The sequence below is a fragment of the Brassica napus genome, chromosome C1 (genome assembly GCF_020379485.1).
Source record: "Brassica napus cultivar Da-Ae chromosome C1, Da-Ae, whole genome shotgun sequence".
Lineage (NCBI taxonomy): Eukaryota > Viridiplantae > Streptophyta > Magnoliopsida > Brassicales > Brassicaceae > Brassica > Brassica napus.
In genome coordinates, this window is record NC_063444.1 from 18,924,958 (window position 1) to 18,939,699 (window position 14,742).

At 40.4% G+C, this 14,742-nt stretch overlaps 1 non-coding gene across 1 annotated transcript; it reads left to right on the forward strand.

Moving 5' to 3' along the window:
• The first annotated feature begins 610 nt into the window (after positions 1–610).
• LOC125581047 lies at positions 611–717 on the forward strand. Its single transcript, XR_007318758.1, has one exon. It is a non-coding gene; the product is annotated as a small nucleolar RNA R71 (small nucleolar RNA).
• Positions 718–14,742: the final 14,025 nt, after the last annotated feature.

The window sequence follows — 14,742 nt, forward strand, 5'->3', positions numbered from 1 at the left end:
CTCCAAGATCTGTTTCAGTAGAATATCAGTGTTGCTTTCCTGAGGAGTAGAGGTAGAAGGATTAACTTGTTGTTGAGAAGACTGGCTCCCTTTGTTGGAGAAACCAGGAGGAGGGTTTTGCTGAGGCTGATAGTTGCCTTGCTGGTTATTCCTAGGCTGATAACCACTCTGTTGGTTGTTAGGATATGATTTCTGTTGGTAGTTGTTGTACTGAAAGTTGGGCTCTTTCTTGTACCAACTGCCATTGTTGTTGATGAAACACATCTCTTCTTGACCTTCCAAACCCTCAACCTCATTGATCCCAGGTGGTGCATCTTGGTTTGAGTTACCAACAAAGTTCAGCTGCTCTTAGGTGGATTTATCAGCAATGAGTATGTCTATCTTATCTTGTAGAGCCTTTAACTCCTTCCTCGTCTGCTTGTCATCTGTTCTACTGCCTCTGTCGTGGTATCCACTGTAGAGTGCGTCACTCTTTACCATGTTGTCAACCAGCTCCTCTGGATCTTCCTCAGTTCTTCCCAAGAAGAACCCATTGCTAGCTGTATCCAATCTGGCTCTGTACTTAGGAAGAGCTCCCCTGTAGAATGTGCTCAACAGGCTTTCCTTAGAGAAACCATGGTGAGGGCATTGAGCTTGGTAGCCTTTGAATCTCTCCCAAGCTTCACTGAATCCTTCCAAGCCCTTCTGTTGAAAGCTGGAGATCTCATTTCTCAGCTTAGCAGTTCTTGAAGTAGAGAAGAACATCTCCAAGAATGCTTTCTTGCAGTCATCCCAAGTGGTGATAGAGTCGCTGGGTAGAGACTTCTCCCACCGACGCGCCTTATCCCCCAAAGAGAAAGGGAATAACTTCAGCTTTAAGGCATCCTCTGACACACCATTGGTTTTTGACAACCCGCAGTAGCTGTCGAACCTGTCCAAGTGATCGAATGGGTCCTCTAAAGCCAAGCCATGAAATTTGTTGTTCTCGATCACGTTGAGGAGTCCTGACTTGACCTCAAAGTTGTTGGCTGCCACAGCCGGTGCTCGGATTCCCAGTCTATGACCATGAATGTTGGGCCGGTCATAAGTACCAATGGGTCGAGCTGCCCGCGGTTGGTGTTCTGCCCCTTGTTGTGGATCTGCCATATCAACGTCCAATTCCTGCAAGTGGGCTTGTTGCTCTTCTTCTCTTCTAGGTCTAGCACACTCTCTCTCTAAAGCTCTGAAGAAGAAGAATCAGTAACAAAACAAAATTTAAAATGACTTAGTCTCAAGCAAGTGACTAAATCTCAATGTTTCAATCTACTCAGAATTTGGCAACGGCGCCAATTTGATATTAAGAGTTTTCAAGGCTCCTAAGACAAATGTTGTAGTATAAAAGATTATCGAACCAGTTCTGAGGGATATCAAAGCACCGAGAATGCAAGTACTCACTTAATCTAAGTGCAACCAATGAATTAGATGGGTTTTAAACTACTACTAATACTAGAAAGCAATAACAGAATGATACTTTCTTGACTAAGGGAAAAGAGAACTCATGGGCATAGGGATTAGACCTTGGGTGATCAAGTATCGAACTAAGGATGACAAATGATCAATCAAACTATCAACCTTAAGCCTATACACAATTCTAAGCAAGCTCTATGTCTAGATGAATGCTCATTTGCTAACATATCTCAAACATCAAATGTCTTTGGTTGAATAATATGAAAGTAATCATTACTAACAAGTCTATTAGCTATTTTAGCACATTTAACAACAAATGTCTTTGGCAAAGTATACTAAAAGACTAGGAGAGTTGTCTCAGGCATTTCATCAAACACCTTTTGGGTGGGAAATGTCTATTGATCAACTTTTGAGTGGCCAACTCAGAAGATGCATTATGAATACTCTACTAGCAAGGAACAAGAATGATCTACACTAAAACATCCTAGAACTAACCTAATCACCCTTAATCTCCCTAACCCATGAATTCAAAAGGTGATTACTCACTAATCTCCATGATTCTTCTTAAACCCATATTGGATTTCAGATTAATCATGTAGAGAAATAGATAAGAAATCAACAAGAACACAAGATGAAAGCAATGAAATCTGAATCAAAAGAAGTTTTTACTAGTTCTTCTCTCTCGAAAAGAGATTATCTGCCTCCAATGACTTACAAAAGTACTTAACTTAGGTTTAGAAAGTGTAAAAACATCAAAAAAATGACCAAAAGGTCCCTGAAATAACATAAAAAACGTCCAAGCAAAACACGCGGAGTGACCTAGCATAGTCGCTCCAGGAGGTCACTCCCGACGCGTATCTTTGTGTCTCGACCCGTCAAAACGCCAGTGACTTGAGCTGGTCGCTCTGGCTGGTCGCTCTGGCTGGGAGTGACTTGAGCTAGTCGCTCTGGCTGGTCGCTCTGGCTGGGAGCGACCTCGGTAGGTCGCTCTGAGAGGTCACTCTGCGATGCTCGACCAGGATGGATATGCCTCTAGTAAATTGATCATAACTCCTTCATTACATCTCCAAATGACTTGAAACCACTTCCATTAGAAAGCTAACTCAATTTTCTGTGTCTCCACAAAATGTTAGCAACAGGAGATTTATCTAAAGGCTCCATCCATGCTCATCTTTCACCTCCTTTTGGATCACAATGCTCCCAAACATCTCAAATCACTCCATGGCACACTCCAACACCTAATAAGGACAATGAATGCAAAATGCAACCTAGAAATGGTTAAATCCTAATCTATATGATGAAAATGCTCATGGATGAATGGATAAAACAATGTAAATATGCAAGATATCAGAGACTATTTTAGCAACTTGGACATCAGGCGCGGGCTTCAAGTCTTAGTTGAAAAATCTCTCATATTTATAGACAATAATGGGGCACGATTAGTGATGCACAATTTACTAGAACAACTGGGTATAGAAATATCCCGTAAAGAAAAGAATGGGAGACGTAAACTCGTAGTGGATTCTCAGGAGATTTGTGATGTACTCGCCGATGGTACAGTAAGTTTTTACAGTCTCTTCGCCTTGCTCACTTGAATCAGTTGATATGTTCTCACATGTTTTCGTTACGTCATTCACATGTTTCTGTGGTTCTTTTTCAGGGCTCTGAATCTTTTCTAGGCACAGATCACGTCTTAACTGCAATCAAGGACGATATAAGCATTGGCGAGAGAAGTTTCAAAAAAAAAATATAAGCATTGACGAGAGAGCCAATGAAAGGACATTTGACTCTTTATCGGCTATTTCTCCTTTGCCTTCCAGTTATACTCACCAAGTCTTTGCTAGTTTTAACAGGAGCTTAGATGTTCAGATAGGCAGTCACATGCTAATGGTGCTCAGAAACAAGGGACAATTGGGCCAATCTACCCAAATCATTAGGAAATTAAGTAAGTACCCATTTGCAAAAAGAACTAGTTGAATCCGTACATTTTTGAGTTCATTATCCCCGAAATGCCCCTACCGTTTGCAAAGGTGAGGCAAAAAGGTGAACAGGTCGCGATTTGGCAAGTACAAACCTATGATTCTATTCTGACATAAATTTTTGGCTATTATCCGCCCCAACTAATTTTGATTGGTTATTGTGCAAAGTACCATTGGGAGCTAAGGAGAATCCTGCGGAAATCTCTGTGTAGCGTATAATGGATGGATTTAGAGGTTACCCCGAAATCTTAAGGGTTTTCGTTGGTGTATTTAATGGGGGTTCTGGAAATACATTCGAAACAGTTGAGCCCCAGCGGCGAGGAGGCATCTTCCATACTTGAGTACATTATAAAGGACAAGGAGAAAGTGTGTAATGAAAACGAAGGTAATAAGAAGCGGAGCTACACGAGCGGACGACGTAGTCCTCTAATGTCGAACCCAAACTTTCCCGATCCTATTCCAGATGCGAACACAACAGATGAAGATAGTGATGGTTAGAGTGTTAACCGTTACATTTGAGTAGTAACTGATACTAGTACATGTTGGTTGTTGTGATTGACTAGGAACTGTTAACAACAAATGCATTATATGTAATCCGGTGTGAATCTGTGTATTTAGCTGTTATGATTGTTTAGTAACGGGTACTCTTGCATTTTAACAGATTCCGAAGACTAAGAGGAAGCAGAGAAGCATCTGTTTGTGAGGCAGGTTTTCATGGACCAATCGGCTTTCAAGACTCACATGTCTCTCTATGCTTTGGCGAACAAGTTCGGTTGTGCATAACTACTAATTAAACTTGTCACTGATAAAAATAATTGGTAGTGAGTAATTGTAAATGGAAACAGTAAAGATATATGTTGAGGGTTATGGTATGTGGGAACATGATGAGAAGGCATATTCAAATAATGAGATATCGTTTTCAGTTGTATATAACTACTAATCACACTTGTCACTGATAAGAATCACTGGTAGCGAGTAATTGTAAATGGAAACAGTAAAGATATATGTTAAGGTCTATGGTATATAGGAACATGACGAGAAAGCGTATGCAGTCAAGAGTATCGTTTACAGTTGTGTATAGCTACTAATTAAACTTGTCGCATATAAGAATAACTGGTAACGGACATTGACTTGTTGAGCACGTGGCCTTGGTCAATTAGTCGTACAAGGCTATCAACGACCTCATCTTCGACCTCATCTTCCATGTCAAAATCTTCTGGAGAGTGAGTTGCGTCCACAACCATCGAGATAACGTCTACCTGCAGTATTTTCAAGGGGAGGAGTAATTTAGTCACAACTAAATAGGTAATGTATGTGGGTGCCTTCCAAGAAAGATGTTTACAACGCACAATCAAGTTAGCAAACACAGCGGTTATAGTGCACTTAACACTTGTGAATTAGCACCTAACACAAGTTGTTGAAAGCTAACGAGCGGACTGACATGCTAAGAAAACATCAGTTACCTCTACATGTTTCGTTAACGGGTTCTAGGAGTAGTTATCAACTCATTAGCAAGCAACATAACAGCTAATTTGTATTTTAGCAGGCATGTTCTATTTTAGCGTCTAACCATTCCTAAGTCCGTAACAAATAGCAGCTACTTTATTTGTTGGCCGACACAAATAAGGTTGTCGCATACCCTGACCGGGAGAAATCTATTGTCTTACCTTGCATTCTTCATCCAGATCTCTGACGTGTACATGGTTTACACAGTACCTTACAACCGCAGGTGTTGCAATGGGGGCCTCCCACTCGTCTGCTTCGTCGGCTTGAGATTCGTAATCTCCGGATTCTGAGTCACAATCAGAGTCAATTACCACAACGGGTTCTGCGGGGGTGACGACCTCTCTTATCTGTGGAACGCCGCCATAAATACGAGTTGGATCGCATGAATTCAACCTCCTGGATCTAGAGCGTCTATTATAGATTCTTCACCAGCCGGGTTCTTCACCAGCCGGGTTCTTCACTGGCCGCGAACATCCGCTCTGGTAGTTGTGTGTGCTCCATGGTGTTGATCTCTAGCTCTTAGATTGTGGTTTCTCTAGAGCAGTAATAGTTTCGAGAAGATTAAAATGAAAATTCGTTTGTAAAAGATGATTTTTCACTTGCCCCTCTCTGTTATTCTTTTTGCAATGTTTTATTCACTTTATTTTAAGAGTTTCGGAGGCTTCTAGATACATGCCGTGTAATATGCTGAGATATATATATCTTCTGACAGTGTGCAGTGTAGACGATATGGTGGGGTGTTAAGTTATAGGGGTATAAAGGTACTAAAAACAAATGTCTACATAGGGTGGTATCCGCCTTATTCCGTAAAAATTCGTGTATATACGTCCTAATTTCTCCAGAAACAAAGGAATCACGCCATTGACTGATAATGAAATATTAAAGGCATGACGATTGGTCCTAAGCACAATGAAGCTATAAAAGGATCGATGATCTCGATTGTCATAATATCAAATAATTATGCTTATTCAAGTTGGTGTCTGGAAGAGTTAGTGGAGATCATGAAGTGCAGGGAAAAGTTGGGTCAAACAGTGATGACCATTTTCTATGAAGTGGAACCATCCAATGTAAGGGAGCAGGTGGGAGAATTTGGATCTATCTTTGAGAAAACTTGTGAGGGGAAATCAGTTGACACTACAAGAAAACATGCCCATAACAACGAAGATTTACGACGAAAATATTTCGTACGAGGAATCCAACTTTCGTCGTAAACGCCATGTAAATTTACGACGAATAATGTTCGTCGTAAAATCCATGTAAGTTTACGACGAAAGTACGTGGAATGAGAAATACGTCGTAATCGTTACATCGACATTACAACGAAACATGTCACCGTTATATTTAGGTGAAAACGTGTATTCAATGTGCTTTAACTTACCTAATTTCGTCATAAAGTCGTTGTAAATATTATGTTAAAACAATGTAAAATCCATGTAAAACATTCCTTGTAAAATCATTGTTATATTTCAACTACCCAACTCGAAAATTTCTCTATATATATGTCATTTCCCACAACTCTCTTCCTCACAACACACAAACGGAAAAAAAAATCCGAAAAAATCCAAAAAAAAGATTCCAAAAAAAAATCTAAGAAAAAAATGGCCGGTGGCGGTAGTATTTACGAGTTACGGAGTTGGATGTATTTGCACAAAGATTCCGACGGGAGGGTGACGAACACATTTCTGAGCGGGCTAGAGACATTCATGCACCAGGCGGGCTGTACACCGATCACGCAGGAAAGTGGTAAGATGTTCTGCCCCTGTCGGAAATGCAAGAATTCAAAATTTGCACGTAGTGAAACTTTATGGAAGCATTTAGTAAACAGAGGATTTACACCACAGTACTACATTTGGTATCAACATGGAGAGGATTATGGGGGAAATGAAGCTAGTAGTAGTAATAATAATTTTGAGGATGGTCATCATAGTGAAGAACCAAATCATTTGCATAATGAATATAATTATCATCAAGATCAGGAGCAGATGGTAGATCATGATAGGGTTCAAAATATGATTAGTGATGCATTTTTAGAAACAACTCCAACAATAGCTGATGGAACTGGAAATGTAGAAGAACCTAATTTGGATGCAAAAAGTTTTTATGAAATGCTAGATGCTGCAAATCAACCAATGTGCACTAGTTGTAGAGAAGGTCCCCCTAAATTGTCTCTAGCAGCTAGGATGATGAATATTAAAATGGATCATAATTTACCTGAGAATTGCATGGATGCATGGGCGGAGTTGTTTAAAGAGTATTTGCCAGAAGACAACGTGTCTGCTGAATCTTATTATGAGATTCAGAAATTGGTTTATAGTCTTGGGTTGCCTTCGGAGATGATTGATGTTTGCATCGACAACTGCATGATCTACTGGAAAGAAGATGACAAGTTAGAAGAGTGTCGATTCTGCAAAAAACTACGATTCAAACCGCAAGACCGTGGGAGGAATAGGGTACCGTACTAAAGGATGTGATACCTACCAATTACAGACAGATTGAAAAGATTATATCAATCTGAGAGGACTGCTGCGTCGATGAAGTGGCATGCGGAACATGTCCAGAGAGATGGTGAGGTTGCACATCCATCAGACGCAAGAGCGTGGAAACATTTAAACAAGGTACACGCAGATTTTGCTACAAATATTCGGAATGTCTATCTTGGGTTATGCACCGATGGATTTAGTCCATTTGGAATGTTTGGTAGACAATATTCTTTGTGGTCAGTCATTCTTACGCCGTACAATTTACGAGTCCTCCTCTTCCACCGCAGATGCCTCCACCTCCTCCTCCAGCGGCTGCACCTCAGCATGTCCCAGAAGGTGCAGTTCATCCAGATTTGCGTATGCCTTCATATGCTCCCTTCGCGAGATATACGGTGGAGGATTTGCTTGCCCAGCCTGGACGGGAAGGTTTGGATGTTCTAGACCCCGATAGACCCCGAGGAACTTATTGGTAAGTTATTAATTTTTATTACATTAAAATTTAAATTATTTTTATTTTCTAACGGTTAAGTTGTTTTTTTCAGGTTTGGGGCTAACAACCGTGCTAGCCGGAGCGTTTCGGCGACGATTAAGGGTTACTACGACGGGGAATATCCGAACTGGAGCAAGACACCAAATCACGTTAAGATCACGTGGTTTAAATGTTTTGCGGTAAGATTTTTAAATTTAATTAAATTTTCACTTTTAAATATATATATATATATATATATATTTAATATTTATTATTAATTGTAATTTTTTCAAAATTTTTATATTTCAGCAAAAGTGGCATTGGTCTTTGGGAATCACCGAGAGGGTGAAGGCGGAATTCGTTGCAAAGGCAAAGATCCGCCTCTGCAACACAGTCTTCGATTGGAAGGACAAGTGGAAGATCTACGGGTATGAGGGAAAGCCCACTGAGCTCACGACGGATGTGTGGGATGGCCTCATCGCCTATTGGGAGCACCCCTCTTCGATCAAAAAAGTCAATTCGTGTTCGGCTTCTCGAAGGACGAAGGATAAAAATGGTCATTTGCCCATGCTTCACAGAACCGGACAAAAACCTCATGCAGGAGTCCGTCTAGAAGCTGTAAGTTTTGTTTTAAATATATATTTTAAAATATTCAATTAATATAATTTATAATATTTAATTTAATTTTTTTTTTTGTAGTTCGAGAAGACGGGAGTCTTACCATCTCTGTCTGACCTATTCAAGATGACTCACGCCACATCCGACGGAGTTTTTGTGGATCCTGCATCTGAGAAACTCTTCCAAGCAGTGGCTGGTCGGATTGAAGAACGGGAGACGCAACTAACCCATGAGTCTCCCGATGGATTACCAGTCACATTGTCCACCAAAGAGGTCGACAGAATCTTCGAAGAGGTACAACTTAAAATTTTTGTTTACATTATTTTAAATATTTTAACAAAATTAACTATATTAATATATGTTTTGATTTTATAGGTGGTTTCTAAAAAGAAGGGACGGATAGTCGGTATAGGCTCTGTTAACGAAGTTGCAAGGGCAACTTCGTCATACACTTCGAGACGGGATGAAGAGACTGCTCAGATGAAGGCTCGAATGGATAGCCAGCAGGTTCGTTTAGACTCTCTTGAGGATTTGCTAGACGTGATGGCCGTGAGAAACCCAGTTATGCAGAGAATGTTGAGTGAAAGACGATCCCCTCTTGGGTTGCCAGTACGAGATCCCCAAGAGTCCGATCCAACCCGTCAACAGCCGAGCAACCCCACCAACTACTTCGAGAATATGTAGTTTTTTTTATATTTCTATTTGTATTATGAATTTAAATATTATTGTATGGCTTTTTAAAATATGTTTTTCAATTTCATATTTCGTTTTAAAATTTAAATTATTTTAAATTCTGAATATTAAATATAAATTAAAATTTATTATATACTAATTAATAATAATATAATAAGAATCGATGTAAACTCCTCGTAAACATTACATGGAGTTTACATCGAATGTTTACGAGTGATTAACATCGAAAGATTTACGAGGGTTTTACATCGAAATGTTTATGAGTGATTTACAACGAAAGTATTTACGTGTGCTTTACATCGAAATCATTACGTGGACTTTACGACGAAATCTTACGTGTCGTTTACGACGAATTCTTTCCCTGCGTTTTACGAGGAATATATTTCGTCGTAAACATAACGAGTCGTTTACGACGAAACATCCGTTATGACGGACGTTTAACAACGAAACGTATTTCGACGTTACTTCGTCGTAACACCCCGTTTACGACGAATTTACGACGAATTTACAACGAATATTGCCCTAGTAAAAAATATGTTTTCTTGTAGTATGAGGACGCTGAGAAATGGAAACAAGCTTTGTACGAAGTGACCTCAATCCCCGGTTATGTTTCAAGAGACTGGTTAGTCATTTTTATATGTTCTAATCATTTTGGCACGTCATTATTGTATATGTGTTGTAATTTTTTCATGAATATTTTAGGAAAAATGAGCGGAAATGATCGAAAATGTCGCTACCGATGTTTTAAACAAGTTAAATATGGCTACAACCTCGAGGGATTTTGATCGATTAGTTGGGATGGAGAATCATATCACACAGATAAGTTCAATGTTGTCATTAGATTCCCTTGATGACGTGAGGATGGTTGGAATCTGGGGTCCTTCAGGAATTGGGAAAACGACCATCGCCCGAGCTTTACATAGGAAACTCTCTCGTAATTTCACACACAGTGCTTTTATGGAGAGTATAAAAGCAAGTCCTGAGAAAATACACACTGACGACCATGCCTACATGTTGTATTTAAAAGAAAAACTTTTGTGTCAAACCTTCAACCATGTGGATTTGAAGATACATCACTTGGCTGTCGCGGAGGAAAGGCTGAAAGACAAGAAAATACGTACTAGTTGTTCTAGATGATGTAGATGATATAAAGCAGCTAAAAGCCATGGCTAGCAAGACTCAGTGGTTTGGCCGAGGAAGCAGGATTATCATCACAACAACTGATAAGAAACTTTTGAACGCACATGAGATCAAGGATATTTACACCGTGGAGTTTCCATGTTCATCTGAAGCTCTTGAGATCTTTTGTCTATCCGCTTTCGATCAAAAGTCCCCCTATGTTGGTTTCGAGGAGCTTTCCATGGAAGTTACAAGACTTTCTGGTCATCTACCATTGGGTCTAAATGTTTTTGGTTCATATATCTGCAAGGAAGGCCCAAAGAAGAGTGGATAGAGGAACTTCGTAGACTTAGGAAAAGTCTCGTGCCAGAAATTAAGGAAATATTAACGTGCGACTACGAAGCATTATGGGATAAAGACAAATATTTATTTCTTCATATCGCATGTTTTTTCAATGGTAAGAAAACTACCAACCTGGTAAAGCATCTTACAACCCTAGACGTTACTTACGGGCTTCAGATTTTAACAGAAAATATTGGTTTATTATAATTTCATTGGTTTAGTTTGTACATGTTACAAACCCGGTTTGTTCCGGTTAGCTGATTAGATCAAGTGTATATAGTGACAAACTCATCACACGTAAATGTCTAACAGAAATATTCCCTTATTTTGTCTTCTTCTTTCTCTCTCATGTGAGCACACTTTCTCCATGTTTGCTTGAAGAAGAAACCATAATTTATGTTCATCTAAACACTAAAATGGTATCAGAGCCTTGAGCACAACTCAACATCGTATTCTTCTTTCGATTTCCGTTCGATCGCACTCCGTTTCAGGGTTTTATTTTCCGATCGTCGAACCTCTGCTCCGATGGTGGTTAATCTTCGTCGTTCTCGTCGTTCCGGTCGTTTCACGCGTGCTGGAAGCTCGAATCCTCTACCTGGTAGCTCCTCTTCCGTTCCTGAAGTTGTTGCAGCACCAAACATTACGGACTCGTTTGCTCTTGCCGCCGCGATGAACCCTGACAGTGTTCATTCTCCACTGTTTCTCCATCATGCCGATCATCCAGGTCTGATGATCGTGTCTGTTCAGTTAGATGGATCTAACTACACCCAGTGGTGCTCTGCTATGAAGATCGCTCTTGACGCGAAGAACAAGATCGCTTTTGTTGACGGATCTTTACCTCGTCCTACTTCTGGTAATCCTCTGTTTCGGATCTGGTCTCGCTGCAATAGCATGGTAAAATCATGGCTCCTTAACTCTGTATCTAAACAGATCTATGGTAGTATCTTGTCGTTTGATGATGCAACTGAGATTTGGATTGATTTGCATAATCGTTTTCACAAGACAAATTTGCCTCGAACCTTTCAACTGATTCAACAGATTCAAGACCTTCGCCAAGGTTCCATGGATCTCTCTAGTTACTACACAGCTCTCAAAACTCTTTGGGATAATCTGGATGGTACTGAACCTCCTGAAACGTGCTTGTGTTGTAACACTTCTAGTTGTATCAGTCAACGAGCTGCTAAGGCAAAGGTCGAGAGGGGTCGTATCATTAAGTTCTTGGCTGGTTTGAGTGAAAAGTATTCCATCATTCGCAGTCAGATAATCATGAAAAAGCCCCTGCCTGATCTTGCTGAAATCTGCAATATCCTTGATCAAGATGATAGTCAAAGACAGTTCAACTCTGTAATTGCTCCTACTGCATTTCTTGTTAGTCACGACTCTGCTCAGACTCACACACTGTCTCAGTCTGCTTCCTCAGTTCAGCCTGGTGTGCTTGCTGGTGATCAAAACTTTTCTCAACATGGAGCGTTGAATGCTTTTCACAAGAAATCTGGTGCAATCGGTTCTCATTGTGGCAATACTGGTCACACTGTGGACCGTTGTTACAAGTTACATGGTTATCCAGTGGGCTGGAAGAAAGGAAAATGGAATTCTGATAAGTCCAAACCCTCCTCTGCGGTGACTGCTAACGTTTCCATTCAAGATCGTCCTCTCCCTGTGTCAGGTCTGGACAATCTCGTTGGTCAGTTAAATAAGGATCAGATTCAGAATTTCATCGCCTACTTTAGTTCCCAGCTTCAGATTCAGCCTTCTGAGTCTTCCCCTGCTCCTGCAACTCAACGCCATGATTCTTCTGGTATCACATTCTCTTCTTCCACATTCGGTTTTGTTGGAATTTTGAATGTTGCCAATTGTGTTACTGATCCTAACACATGGATCATTGACTCTGGTGCTACTCACCATGTTTCTCATGAACGTAGTGCTTTCACTCATCTTGACACTTCTGTTCATCACTTTGTGAATCTTCCTAATGGTTCTACTATTAAAGTTGGTGGTATTGGTCAGATAGTCATTTCAAAGGCTCTGACATTACAGAATGTGTTGTTTATCCCCGAATTCAGATTGAACCTCATGAGTATCAGTTCTTTGACTTCAGATATTGGTGCTCGCGTGGTCTTTGATTCTGGTTGTTTTGAAATACAGGATCCTTCCAGGGGGTTGATGATTGGAAAAGGTAGTCGGATAGCAAACCTGTACGTTCTGGATTTGGAAGATACTGGCGTAAAGGATTTGCATTTGTCTCCTTTTCATTCTAATGCTGTTATTGATGCATCTGTTTGGCATCAACGTTTTGGTCATACATCTTTTAAAAGATTAGAACTTCTACATGATGTACTTGGGATTTCTAAAGCAAAGAATAAAGGGTTGTTACATTGTGACATTTGCCATCGAGCTAAGCAAAAGAAGTTATCTTATTCTTTGAATCCTAAGCGATGTTCTAATCCTTTTGAGTTGCTTCACATTGATGTCTGGGGTCCGTTTTCTGAACCTACGCAAGAAGGTTACAGATACTTTCTCACCATAGTGGCTGATCACACAAGGGTTACTTGGGTTTACTTGCTCAAACTGAAGAGTGATGTCTTAACTGTATTTCCAGACTTCATCACAATGGTTGAAACTCAGTATGATACAAAGGTCAAGTCAGTTCGCTCAGATAATGCGCCCGAACTTCGTTTTGATACTTTATACAAAGCTAAAGGCATAGTCTCCTACCACTCTTGTCCTGAGACTCCTGAGCAGAACTCGGTCGTTGAAAGGAAGCATCAACACCTCCTTAACGTAGCTCGTGCCTTGTTGTTTCAGTCTGGTGTCCCATTGAGTTTTTGGGGTGATTGTATTCTCACATCAGTGTTTCTTATCAACAGAACTCCTTCTCCTATCATTGGCAACAAAACGCCTTATGAACTACTTACTGGCAAGACACCTGACTTCTCTCATTTAAAGACTTTTGGTTGTCTATGTTATGCAAGTACTTCTCCAAAGCAGCGTCACAAGTTTCAAGATCGAGCTCGTGCTTGTGCTTTTCTTGGATATCCTTCAGGCTATAAAGGTTATAAGCTTCTTGATATCCAGAGTAATTCTATCTTCATCTCTCGGAATGTAGTGCTTCATGAGGATCTTTTCCCATTTCTTCAGCAAGATTCACCTACTGGTTATGAGGATTTCTTTCCTCGGGTCTTCACTCCTTTAGATTTCTCTACACCTGCTTCTTCCTCCACTATTCCAATTGTACCTCCTGAGGTCCCTCTCCCACCAAAGCGAGTCTCTAAACCGCCAACTCATCTCCGAGACTACCTTTGTTCTTCTGCTACATCCTCTACTGAACATCCTATCTCCAATGTCTTGTCCTATGATGCTTTATCAAATGCGTTTATGATTCTCATAAATGATCTTAATAGCAATCCCGAACCCTCATCTTATGCTCAAGCTTGCAAATTGAAGGAATGGTGTGAAGCTATGCATATTGAAATTACGGCTCTAGAGGACAATGATACATGGTTTGTTTGTTCTCTCCCGGCTGGAAAGAAAGCAGTGGGTTGCAAATGGGTTTACAAAATTAAGATCAATGCAGATGGGACTCTTGAGATATACAAAGCACGTCTTGTGGCTAAGGGGTACACTCAGCAAGAAGGCTTAGACTATGTTGAAACTTTTGCTCCTGTTGCTAAGACAGCTACTGTGAAACTTCTTCTTGCTGTTGCAGCAGCTAAAGGCTGGTCATTGTCTCAGTTGGATATCTCCAATGCCTTTCTCAATGGCGACTTAGAGGAGGAGATTTATATGACCTTACCACCTGGATATACACCTAAACAGGGGGAATCTTTCCCACCCAATGCGGTTTGCAGGCTCAAGAAATCTTTATATGGTCTAAAACAAGCATCTCGCCAATGGTTTTTGAAGTTCTCCGCTTCTTTGCTTCAAATGGGTTTCCAAACCTCTTCTGGTGATCACACACTCTTTACCAAACATGCCGGTAACGTTTACATGGTTGTCTTGGTTTATGTTGATGATATAATCATCGCTAGTAGTTGTGATCATGCTACGGAGCTTCTTAAGAAATCATTACAGACTTCTTTCAAACTACGAGACTTGGGTCCTCTTCGATATT